We start from the raw sequence: 11,946 nt of genomic DNA on the forward strand, positions 1-11,946 counted from the left end.
AGGTGAAGCTTTGGACTTGCAACTGAATATGTGAATAACATGGACCAAATTGTTGTATGAAATTAACTATTTAAGATTGTGCTTCATAGGTTTTAGTTTGACATTAGATGATAGATATTACTTAAAGATGTGAAAAACAGTAACACTAAAACAATGACAAACAACATTGTCTTCATGATCTAAACTTGTATCTGACAATTGGTCCTTGCCTGGCTAGGAATGTCAATTTTGAGATTATTGTTGTGGATGATGGAAGTCCAGATAGGACTCAAGATATTGTTAAACAACTGCAATTTGTCTATGGAGAGGATCGTATTGTAAGTCCTCTTTAGTATTAATTCGCAATGTTGTTGATGTTTTGCCTATGCTTATCTCTTTGAAAGGTCTACTTATGTAAGGCTATCTACTAATCCAGCTGTTGAGGGCTAGACCTAAGAAGCTTGGTTTAGGTATGTCTTTGGCTGGCCTTGGTTTAAGTTTTTGAAGTAGCAAAAGGGATCATTAATTTGGTTAAGTTTTAGGTATGGCTTACATCCATGGCCTGAAGCATGCCTCCGGGAATTTTGTGGTCATTATGGATGCTGATTTATCACACCATGTAAGTGCACTCCTACTCATTAGAATGATGAGGACGATGCTCTATCAAACCCTCCTCCCCCTAACCAAAACCAAAAAAAAAAACCCAAAAGCCGCCACTGAAAACAAAAAAAGATATTCCTCACACCAATTTTTGTGCCTCCAAAAAGAAAAAGAGGAAGGGAGGGGAAAACAAGGAAACACATTTTTTTCCTCGCTTTCTTAGGATTTGGTGTGAACAAGGGGGGAAAGCTGCTTATTCTAGGGTTGAGCTTGAGGTTGGTGGAAGATTACGAAATGATTGGGAGATCTGAAGTGTATTTCCATTTCTAATATACTTTTGGTGAGCTGTCTCTTTTACAGTGCATTTAGTAATCATAATAGTTTTAGCTGCTTTGATACTGGTCTTTTACCTTGGGTGTAAGTTTGATAAGTTAAGAAGATCATATGCAGCAGTGTTTAACAAACTGGAAAACTGAGTTCTAACAGAAAGTTATTTTGTTGAATTAGGGCCTTTGAGCACAGTGAGACTACATGGGTCAATTTTAAGTTTTTGTATTGCATCGCTTTTGGATTAAATGTGTGAGTGCCTGAGGTTTTCTACAGGCATGTGTTTTATCTATTTTTTTTGCTTCTGCTCGAATTATTATTGATGTTCATTTAGCCTATATATCAGCGGAACTATTATTGGTGTTCATTTAGCTTATATGTTACTTCACTTGTTATCTAATGCATCTCTTTTTCTTACTTTACAGCCAAAATATCTTCCAAACTTCATCAGGTAAGAACCTTTCAACTCAAGTATTAGAATTTTATTTAATTTTACCAAGTTTTAGAAGTATATTAGCTGAATATGTTTTGATGTTTAGGAAGCAGATGGAGACGGGTGCAGATATAGTTACTGGAACACGATATGTCAAAGGAGGTGGTGTGCATGGTTGGAATCTCATACGCAAATTGACAAGCAGGGGAGCAAATGTCCTTGCGTAGTCACTCCTTTGGCCTGGTGTATCAGACCTAATTGGATCTTTCCGGTAAACCAACATACCAAATGCTGTAGTTGCTTCTGCCTAAGCTTCCACTTCCTTAGCTAATAACTGTTATTTTGCCTAAAGGCCTTATAGGAAATCCGTGCTTCAAGATGTTATAAGCTCATGCGTGAGTAAAGGATATGTTTTTCAGATGGAGATGATTGTTCGTGCTACACGAAAAGGTTACGACATTGCTGAGGTACTTTTGTTGCTTATCATTTGGTCTTTTAGGTTTATTGGGTTGATTATCTTCTTCTTGGCAAATATCTATAGCTTCTAACTACATATGAGATTTAGTCATTTGGTTTTAAGATCTCTGATGAACTATTTCTTCTTAGTTTTGGTTCTTTCGTTGGTTTGCATCTCCTCCTTGTGTTTTATTGTGTTAATGGAGATATTTGAATTTGATTTTATGTCTTCACAGGTTCCAATTACTTTTGTCGATAGAGTGTATGGGAGTTCAAAGCTTGGAGGATCTGAAATAGTTGAGTTCAAAGCTTAGTAACTTCATGGTTCCTAGAAACCAACCATTTTTGGATAGTTTAAAGCCAATGATGATTCGCATAACCAACTCAAGGAGACTGATGAGGGAGCAACACCAAATTGGTCTTTTCGATTTAGTTCCTTTTTTTTTCATACCAACAGTTAACATTTACTGTACTTTTTTGTAGGCCAAAACTAAATGTGGCTTGATTACTTTGATTGTAGGCATCTAATTTTACTGGGTTTTGTTTGAATAAGTAAAGTGTGTATCAACATTGAGAACAACTGTGATTCCAATATATTTATGTGATCTTTTGTATTTGTTTCTTGTTTGTGATGTAGTTCAGTCTAGGTACTCTAGAGGGGGGCTTAGCAAATTCCAGACAATAATATGTTAACAGTCTAGGCAAATTTTTGTTCAAAAATAAAAACTTATTTAAATGTGTTTGAATAGTGGTTTATTTGTAAAATTATATTGATTGCATTATAAGCACATTTTGTACATCAAAAAGGTATTATAATATTTTTTTAAAAAATATTGTGCCAAACAATCCCCTATTCAAGAACAGGAATTATTTCTTTGGTCCTACTCTTAAAGGAATTTACTTGAAATTTATGGACAAATAAAATTCAACACAAGGAGGGATCTACATTTACTTTACATCAATCAAAAAAAAATTTCAAAAAAAAACCAGGGGTGTCTAAACAAGCTTTGTTGTACTAATTTGTAACCGGAGCCTAAGAAATCCTCTTTTGATGGAAAGCAGATATCATCATTCTCCCCAACTTTTTGGGTGGGTGAATTAGTAATTTTCTCTTGAACATAAAAAATAGAGGAAAAAAATATACTGTAACAGCTCCACCTCCCCCTAAGGCAAACCAGAGGGTTCGGCGGACCGTCTACCCAGCTCTCGCCGGGACTCACTACAGTTCTCAGATAAATTACATCTCAAACTCCAAAAGGATATTAATAAACCAAATAACATTCCAAACTTAAAGGTTAAGTCAAAAGATAAACTTACATAAATAAAGTACTTGCATTACAACCAAACTCCCCACTTACAATTCCAAAGGACAAAATTTTAATTTACAATCACCTTAGTATATACCGTCAAAATTTACGTTCATGTTAACTACCCGACCTTGAGTGTAACAAAAACTAAAGCTACAAAATGCTCTCTAAAGCCATTTACACAAAAGTACCGAAAGTTCAGGACCTGCAACTTGCTCCTCAGGGTCCTCCGCCTCCTGTTAAGAAAAACAAACTAAAGGAGTGAGCTAAAGCTCAGTGAGGCCCCTAAAAGTCACGCAAATATCACAATTTAGAGAAAGAAGTAAGCAACAGTTAAACAATTTCAGTTACAACGAGAACCAGTTGCATAATATAATCAGTTGAATAAGGACAAAATAAGTCAATTTATGTCAAATGATACTCTTGAAGCTCTCCAGTCCGTCATGACTGCCAGTTCCATACACTTAAAATTAATAAGAGATAATTGGATGAAATGAACACACAGACGTTATAACACATAATTTAATCACATGCGCAGTGGCACTTTCAACTAGGAGATGGTGTTCTCGAGAAGAACACTGCTCGAGCCTCTCAACTGAACAGTGTCTCGAGTGTCCAGGAGATAGGTGCTCATTTGGAGGACCTGCTCGAGTGTCTCGAACTAGAAGGACCGTGCAGTAGGTCAGTATCAGTTAGTGCAGTAGGTCAGTAACAGTCAGTACAGTAGGTCAGTAGCAGTCAGTATCAGTGAAAACACAGAAATTTAGTTTTGAGTAGGTCGAGTGCGATAAAGTACACACCCGCCTAATAATGGTATGACAGTTATCCAGTATTATACAAGAAAATCACATAGCATACACGCATGCAAGGAACACTCACCACTAGCGAAGGTAATCGGAGCTAATCACCGAATCGTCCCTTGGCTCGCCCGTGAACTCTGTGGTTAAAGTACATAGATATTATACCAAGAATTTATCAAATTCAAATCACAATACTCGTATAAGAAGATAGCCATAGCCATGAAGCTCAACTTAAACACTAAGGAAGAAAACGTCCACATTTAAGGGTTTAGTCAATCAAATTAAAAAGTCATATGCAAGAGCACTTGATTCAAAATCCCATAAATATGTGAGATACCTAAACACATTCTAAGAACATACAAGCCACTTTGGATCAAAACAAAAAATCTTTTAGGGAAAAAAAAATATAGCGTAACTAGTTTTCTAGTTTTTTTTTTTTTGTCACTATTTGAAAGTCAATAGGTGCAACTAGAAATCATGTTTTGAACACTTAGTTAGGTCATAAGAAACCAGGGTTATGATACTTATAAGGTACATGCAAAGTAGAGCAAATCAATTGAAATCGATGAACAAGAACAATTCTCGTTAGGGCAAGTGCGATAAAGTACACCCTTGCCCTATCAAATCACTTATATATCATGTAATCACATTAGTCAAAGATAAATCACAAATATCAAGTTCAATCAGATATTTGGAAGCACTCACCAAAAGTAGTGCCTCTAGTGATCGCGTCTGGGTTGTACTCCGGGTTTGGAGTCCAAATCTGCGATAAAACTTGAATTAAGAACTTTGAAAATCGACTAAGATTTGAAACTTAGACATTTCGTTCAATAAGAATCAAGAAATTGAAATTCACTTGGAGAATAGTCGTGAAACACTTGCTCGCTTTTCCAACTGAAAAATTTTGTAACATGTATACTTGGAAATAACTTTTGAGTTGAAAGTACAAGGAAAACATACTCCGAGCAGTCGTTATTTTATTTCTCAAGGGTAAAAGCTCGGCCAAGTCCTTACTTATATACCTCGGTAAAAGAAGACGCAAATATCCTAGATGGTTCAAGTAGTAATCACTCTTAACCCTTACTCAAGTCGCAAGTATATTTCTCTAGTCCTCGAGCGTAAATTTGGGCAGCATGCCCTTTGTATTTACCCAATTTTCCAGCCATTTACGGCTTCATTATTTTCCTCAGCCAATCCCAAAGTCATACACAATATAAATTTATCACAATAGCCGTTCAATAGGCTCAAGGTAATACAAGTACAAAATCAAGCTAGCGACATGTGCGGAAATGAGGTTTAGCAAAAGACAGATTTGACATGGTTTTTACGTAACGGACACAACCGAAGCTACGTTTATCGTATTGGGGTGAAATTTATACCGTTTCGAAGCTAAGACAAAGGCCTACAATTTTCATGAAGATCACTTAGTCCAAATTCCAGTATAACCCAGTCAAATTCCCAATTCACAGAACCAAATTCCAACTAACCGGCCAGTTAACCATACTACCTCCAAATGGCCATATATCAAGTTACCAAAGTCCGTTTAAGGCGTTCTTGGAGGCGTTGAAAAGCTAAGACAAAGTACTAAAACTTTCATGTTTTGACTAAAAGCTATTTCAGTACGTATCAAGGTGAATAAATGCAACAAACTTAGTGTACTGTCAAAACTGTCCACTGACTTTACTCCTAGGGCAGTCAGGGTATTTCATCTTTTCACAGGCTATGTTGCTATGATTGAGGTGAAATTTTGTAGGCAACCATAAAATGTCATTCTCTACAACTTTCATGTTTTGTGCTAAGCCTAGTTCGGCCTCTAACATGATGAAATAGAACCGGACAGAACTAAAGCTACAATTTCCAGAAATCTGGAATTTTGCTATATTCAAGCTATACTTCTCATTTTTACCTTGAAACTACCACTACTATCTCCTTTACAAGATTATATACCACATATATACATCATACAACTCCTAACCCATAAGAAACCCTAACTCAAAAGTCATCCATCTAATCATCAAAATCACTTGAAACAAGCATCACAAGCACAATACTACCATTAATACCCAACTTAATCATGATTAATGGGGAAAGAAAGGTTGATCAGCCATTATACCTCAAGACAAGAGCTTGCAAGAATGATCCTCCACCTCTCCTTGAAATTTTTGATTCCTTAAGCTTCCCAAGCTTCCAAACTAGTGATTAATCAGTTTAGTTTTTCTTGGTTGCACTCAAAAGGTTGGATTCAAGGTAGAAGATTGAAACTCTCCTCACTCCTTTACCTCCCCTTGCTCTCGGCCACAACAAAAATAAAATGAGGGAAAATGAGCTGAAATGAGAGATAAGAAGGCAAGACAAAAGGTTGGTCAAGGAACCATAGGTGGTTGACACTTGTCATCACCAAAACCAACTAAAATTTTGTTTTCTTTTCCTTGCATTTTGGCCACATATTTCGGTTATATGGCTGAGGATGAGGGGGATATTTTACAAAAAATATCAAGGGTATGTGGTGGTAGGGAAGTGGTGGTCAAGTGGTGGGTTCAATCGGTGGTGATCGATATTCGTCGGTTCGAGCCGATTTTCTTAAATCACGTATACTAGGGGTTTTAACTTCTAATCACTAACTTATTATTATCACTTCAAATTATATAATATTTCCTCATCCAAAAGTCACTCTTACCTCCCAATTTTGATCCTCACTCCATACCGAATAGTCATACTACAGAAAAACGTGAAAATCCTAATTCGCTCTATCTTGAAAACGGACAACGAAACCCTTACTTCTACATTCATTTACACTCATTGTAGGGTGATTGGGTAGTAGACCCATAATAAATGAATAATTTCCAAATAAAAGGGCATTTTTAAGAAAAATATAAGGAATTTGCAAGTCTTCACACAACCATTTACAAGCCGTTTCCCCCCTCTATGATGTGTTTGTATTCAAGCACCAAAACAAGAATAAAGTCAATCCACGCCAAGGTCGGCCGCCCTAAAGTGTAAATCAACTCAATCCTCATTCCTGCCCGACATACCAAATAGATTCTTCCCAAACTACTATAAACCTTCATCCCTATAACATATACTTAACTTCCGAATCTATCCCATAGTCCAGCATCCTAAACAATTAAGTCTAAGATACGCTATAGAGATCGATAGCCTAAGCTTTGATACCAATTGTAACAGCCCCACCTCCCCCTAAGGCGAACCAGAGGGTTCGACGGACCGTCTGCCCAGCTCTCGCCGGGACTCACTACAGTCCTCAGATAAATTACATCTCAAACTCCAAAAGGATATTAATAAACCAAATAACATTCCAAACTTAAAGGTTAAGTCAAAAGATAAACTTACATAAACAAAGTACTTGCATTACAACCAAACTCCCCACTTGCAATTCCAAAGGACAAAATTCTAATTTACAATCACCTTAGTATATACCGTCAAAATTTACGTTCATGTTAACTACCCGACCTTGAGTGTAACAAAAACTAAAGCTACAAAATGCTCTCTAAAGCCATTTACACAAAAGTATCGAAAGTTTAGGACCTGCAACTTGCTCCTCAGGGTCCTCCGCCCCCTATTAAGGAAAACAAACTAAAGGAGTGAGCTAAAGCTCAGTGAGGCCCCAAACAGTCACACAAATATCACAATTTAGAGAAAGAAGTAAGCAACAGTTAAACAATTTCAGTTACAACGAGAACCAGTTGCATAATATAATCAGTTGAATAAGGACAAAATAAGTCAATTTATGTCAAAGGATACTCTTGAAGCTACTCCAGTCCGTCATGACCGCCAGTTCCCAACACTTAAAATTAATAAGAGATCATTGGATGAAATGAACACACAGACGTTGTAACACATAATTTAATCACATGCGCAGTGGCACTTTCAACTAGGAGATGGTGTTCTCGAGAAGAACACTGCTTGAGCCTCTCAACTGAACAGTGTCTCGAGTGTCCAGGAGATAGGTGCTCATTTGGAGGACCTGCTCGAGTGTCTCGGACTAGAAGGACAGTGCAGTAGGTCAGTAGCAGTCAGTGCAGTAGGTCAGTAGCAGTTAGTACAGTAGGTCAGTAGCAGTCAGTATCAGTGAAAACATAGAAATTTAGTTTTGAGTAGGTCGAGTGCGATAAAGTACACACCCGCCTAATAATGGTATGACAGTTATCCAGTATTATACAAGAAAATCACATAGCATACACGCATGCAAGGAACACTCACCACTAGCGAAGGTAATCGGAGCTAATCACCGAATCGTCCCTTGGCTCGCCCGTGAACTCTGTGGTTAAAGTACATAGATATTATACCAAGAATTTATCAAATTCAAATCACAATACTCGTATAAGAAGATAGCCATAGCCATGAAGCTCAACTTAAACACTAAGGAAGAAAACGTCCACATTTAAGGGTTTAGTCAATCAAATTAAAAAGTCATATGCAAGAGCACTTGATTCAAAATCCCATAAATATGTGAGATACCTAAACACATTCTAAGAACATACAAGCCACTTTGGATCAAAACAAAAAATCTTTTAGGGAAAAAAAAATATAGCGTAACTAGTTTTCTAGTTTTTGTTTTTTTTGTCACTATTTGAAAGTCAATAGGTGCAACTAGAAATCATGTTTTGAACACTTAGTTAGGTCATAAGAAACCAGGGTTATGATACTTATAAGGTACATGCAAAGTAGAGCAAATCAATTGAAATCGATGAACAAGAACAATTCTCGTTAGGGCAAGTGCGATAAAGTACACCCTTGCCCTATCAAATCACTTATATATCATGTAATCACATTAGTCAAAGATAAATCACAAATATCAAGTTCAATCAGATATTTGGAAGCACTCACCAAAAGTAGTGCCTCTAGTGATCGCGTCTGGGTTGTACTCCGGGTTTGGAGTCCAAATCTGCGATAAAACTTGAATTAAGAACTTTGAAAATCGACTAAGATTTGAAACTTAGACATTTCGTTCAATAAGAATCAAGAAATTGAAATTCACTTGGAGAATAGTCGTGAAACACTTGCTCGCTTTTCCAACTGAAAAATTTTGTAACATGTATACTTGGAAATAACTTTTGAGTTGAAAGTACAAGGAAAACATACTCCGAGCAGTCGTTATTTTATTTCTCAAGGGTAAAAGCTCGGCCAAGTCCTTACTTATATACCTCGGTAAAAGAAGACGCAAATATCCTAGATGGTTCAAGTAGTAATCACTCTTAACCCTTACTCAAGTCGCAAGTATATTTCTCTAGTCCTCGAGCGTAAATTTGGGCAGCATGCCCTTTGTATTTACCCAATTTTCCAGCCATTTACGGCTTCATTATTTTCCTCAGCCAATCCCAAAGTCATACACAATATAAATTTATCACAATAGCCGTTCAATAGGCTCAAGGTAATACAAGTACAAAATCAAGCTAGCGACATGTGCGGAAATGAGGTTTAGCAAAAGACAGATTTGACATGGTTTTTACGTAACGGACACAACCGAAGCTACGTTTATCGTATTGGGGTGAAATTTATACCGTTTCGAAGCTAAGACAAAGGCCTACAATTTTCATGAAGATCACTTAGTCCAAATTCCAGTATAACCCAGTCAAATTCCCAATTCACAGAACCAAATTCCAACTAACCGGCCAGTTAACCATACTACCTCCAAATGGCCATATATCAAGTTACCAAAGTCCGTTTAAGGCGTTCTTGGAGGCGTTGAAAAGCTAAGACAAAGTACTAAAACTTTCATGTTTTGACTAAAAGCTATTTCAGTACGTATCAAGGTGAATAAATGCAACCAACTTAGTGTACTGTCAAAACTGTCCACTGACTTTACTCCTAGGGCAGTCAGGGTATTTCATCTTTTCACAGGCTATGTTGCTCTGATTGAGGTGAAATTTTGTAGGCAACCATAAAATGTCATTCTCTACAACTTTCATGTTTTGTGCTAAGCCTAGTTCGGCCTCTAACATGATGAAATAGAACCGGACAGAACTAAAGCTACAATTTCCAGAAATCTGGAATTTTGCTATATTCAAGCTATACTTCTCATTTTTACCTTGAAACTACCACTACTATCTCCTTTACAAGATTATATACCACATATATACATCATACAACTCCTAACCCATAAGAAACCCTAACTCAAAAGTCATCCATCTAATCATCAAAATCACTTGAAACAAGCATCACAAGCACAATACTACCATTAATACCCAACTTAATCATGATTAATGGGGAAAGAAAGGTTGATCAGCCATTATACCTCAAGACAAGAGCTTGCAAGAATGATCCTCCACCTCTCCTTGAAATTTTTGATTCCTTAAGCTTCCCAAGCTTCCAAACTAGTGATTAATCAGTTTAGTTTTTCTTGGTTGCACTCAAAAGGTTGGATTCAAGGTAGAAGATTGAAACTCTCCTCACTCCTTTACCTCCCCTTGCTCTCGGCCACAACAAAAAGAAAATGAGGGAAAATGAGCTGAAATGAGAGATAAGAAGGCAAGACAAAAGGTTGGTCAAGGAACCATAGGTGGTTGACACTTGTCATCACCAAAACCAACTAAAATTTTGTTTTCTTTTCCTTGCATTTTGGCCACATATTTCAGTTATATGGCTGAGGATGAGGGGGATATTTTACAAAAATATCAAGGGTATGTGGTGGTAGGGAAGTGGTGGTCAAGTGGTGGGTTCAATCGGTGGTGATCGATATTCGTCGGTTCGAGCCGATTTTCTTAAATCACGTATACTAGGGGTTTTACCTTCTAATCACTAACTTATTAATATCACTTCAAATTATATAATATTTCCTCATCCAAAATTCACTCTTACCTCCCAATTTTGATCCTCACTCCATACCGAATAGTCATACTACAGAAAAACGTGAAAATCCTAATTCGCTCTATCTTGAAAACGGACAACGAAACCCTTACTTCTACATTCATTTACACTCATTGTAGGGTGATTGGGTATGTTATTCTTGGTTTTGATGATCACAAAGTATTTTGAAATGTATCTAACCTTCTTCGATTATAAGTGTCTTTACATATCAAAGAATCAGGTATGAATAGGTCATGAAATGCATTTCAACCAAAAGAAGAAGCAAAAACAGAATACTCACGTCGGACGGCCGAAAGGAATCTGTAGGACGTCCGAAAGGATAAAGAGCATCAAGAAGGAAGCTCTGTCGGACGCTCGTGAGGAAGCATCGGACGTCCGGAAGGATCGGACGCTTGCCATCGGACGCTCATCAACCGCATCGGACGTCCGAAAAATTCCAAGCTAACTTGCCAACTCTCTGCCTACGATCGGACGCTGCGGTGTCGGACGATCAAGACGCATCGGACGTCCGAACGTCAACTAGGATGCCATCGGACGATTGGTTCGGACGATGATTTGATCGTCGGACGTCCGACAGCCCCAACGGCTAGTTGACTCTTCAGCTGCCTTCTATCCGTTGGAAGCATTGATGAAGCCCATTTCTGGTTCCCTTTAAAATCAAACTGGTCTGAACGAAGTAGGGACTTTTGCACACTTTGTTTACAAGATCTCAGGAGATATTTTAGCTAGAAAATAGTCTCCAAAGCTAGATTTGTTTTAAAGTGGTGTGAATTTCTGGTGAGCATTTCTTTTGTGATTGAAAGGATCTTTAGTGTAGCTTTGTTGAGGGTTTTCTGAGTGATTGTAAAACTTCTTAGCTTGACTAAGTGAGGCTTGGGGCAAGGAAGAAGTGCTCCCTCCATTGTACATCTAGTTGATCGTCTTCCATCAAAGAGAAGTTGCTCTTCCTAGTGTGTGGTCTTCAAGTTTGAGGATAGCTTGGTAGACACTTGGTTTGATTCCCCAAATTTACTTTTCTGTTTAATAAAATTCTCATTGATTGTTTATACTTGTGTTTCTGATCAATATAGCTCTTGTCTTCTACTCTACTTGGTTGATTATTACTAGAAAAGAAGGAAATTTTCATTTAGCAAAAATTGTCTAAATCTGATTAAGATTTTGAACAACCCAATTCACCCCCCCCTCTTGGTTGTCTTTGGGACTTACAATTGGTATCAGA

The 11,946-nt window shown here is 37.4% G+C and overlaps 1 long non-coding RNA gene across 1 annotated transcript; it reads left to right on the plus strand.

Moving 5' to 3' along the window:
- Positions 1 to 223: 223 nt before the first annotated feature.
- On the plus strand, positions 224 to 1,497 carry LOC113743863 (uncharacterized). The gene is made up of 3 exons (XR_011818023.1): positions 224 to 598; positions 1,332 to 1,357; positions 1,446 to 1,497. It is a non-coding gene; the product is annotated as an uncharacterized lncRNA (long non-coding RNA).
- The last annotated feature ends 10,449 nt before the right edge of the window (positions 1,498 to 11,946 follow it).

The sequence above is a fragment of the Coffea arabica genome, chromosome 7e (genome assembly GCF_036785885.1).
Source record: "Coffea arabica cultivar ET-39 chromosome 7e, Coffea Arabica ET-39 HiFi, whole genome shotgun sequence".
Taxonomy (NCBI): domain Eukaryota; kingdom Viridiplantae; phylum Streptophyta; class Magnoliopsida; order Gentianales; family Rubiaceae; genus Coffea; species Coffea arabica.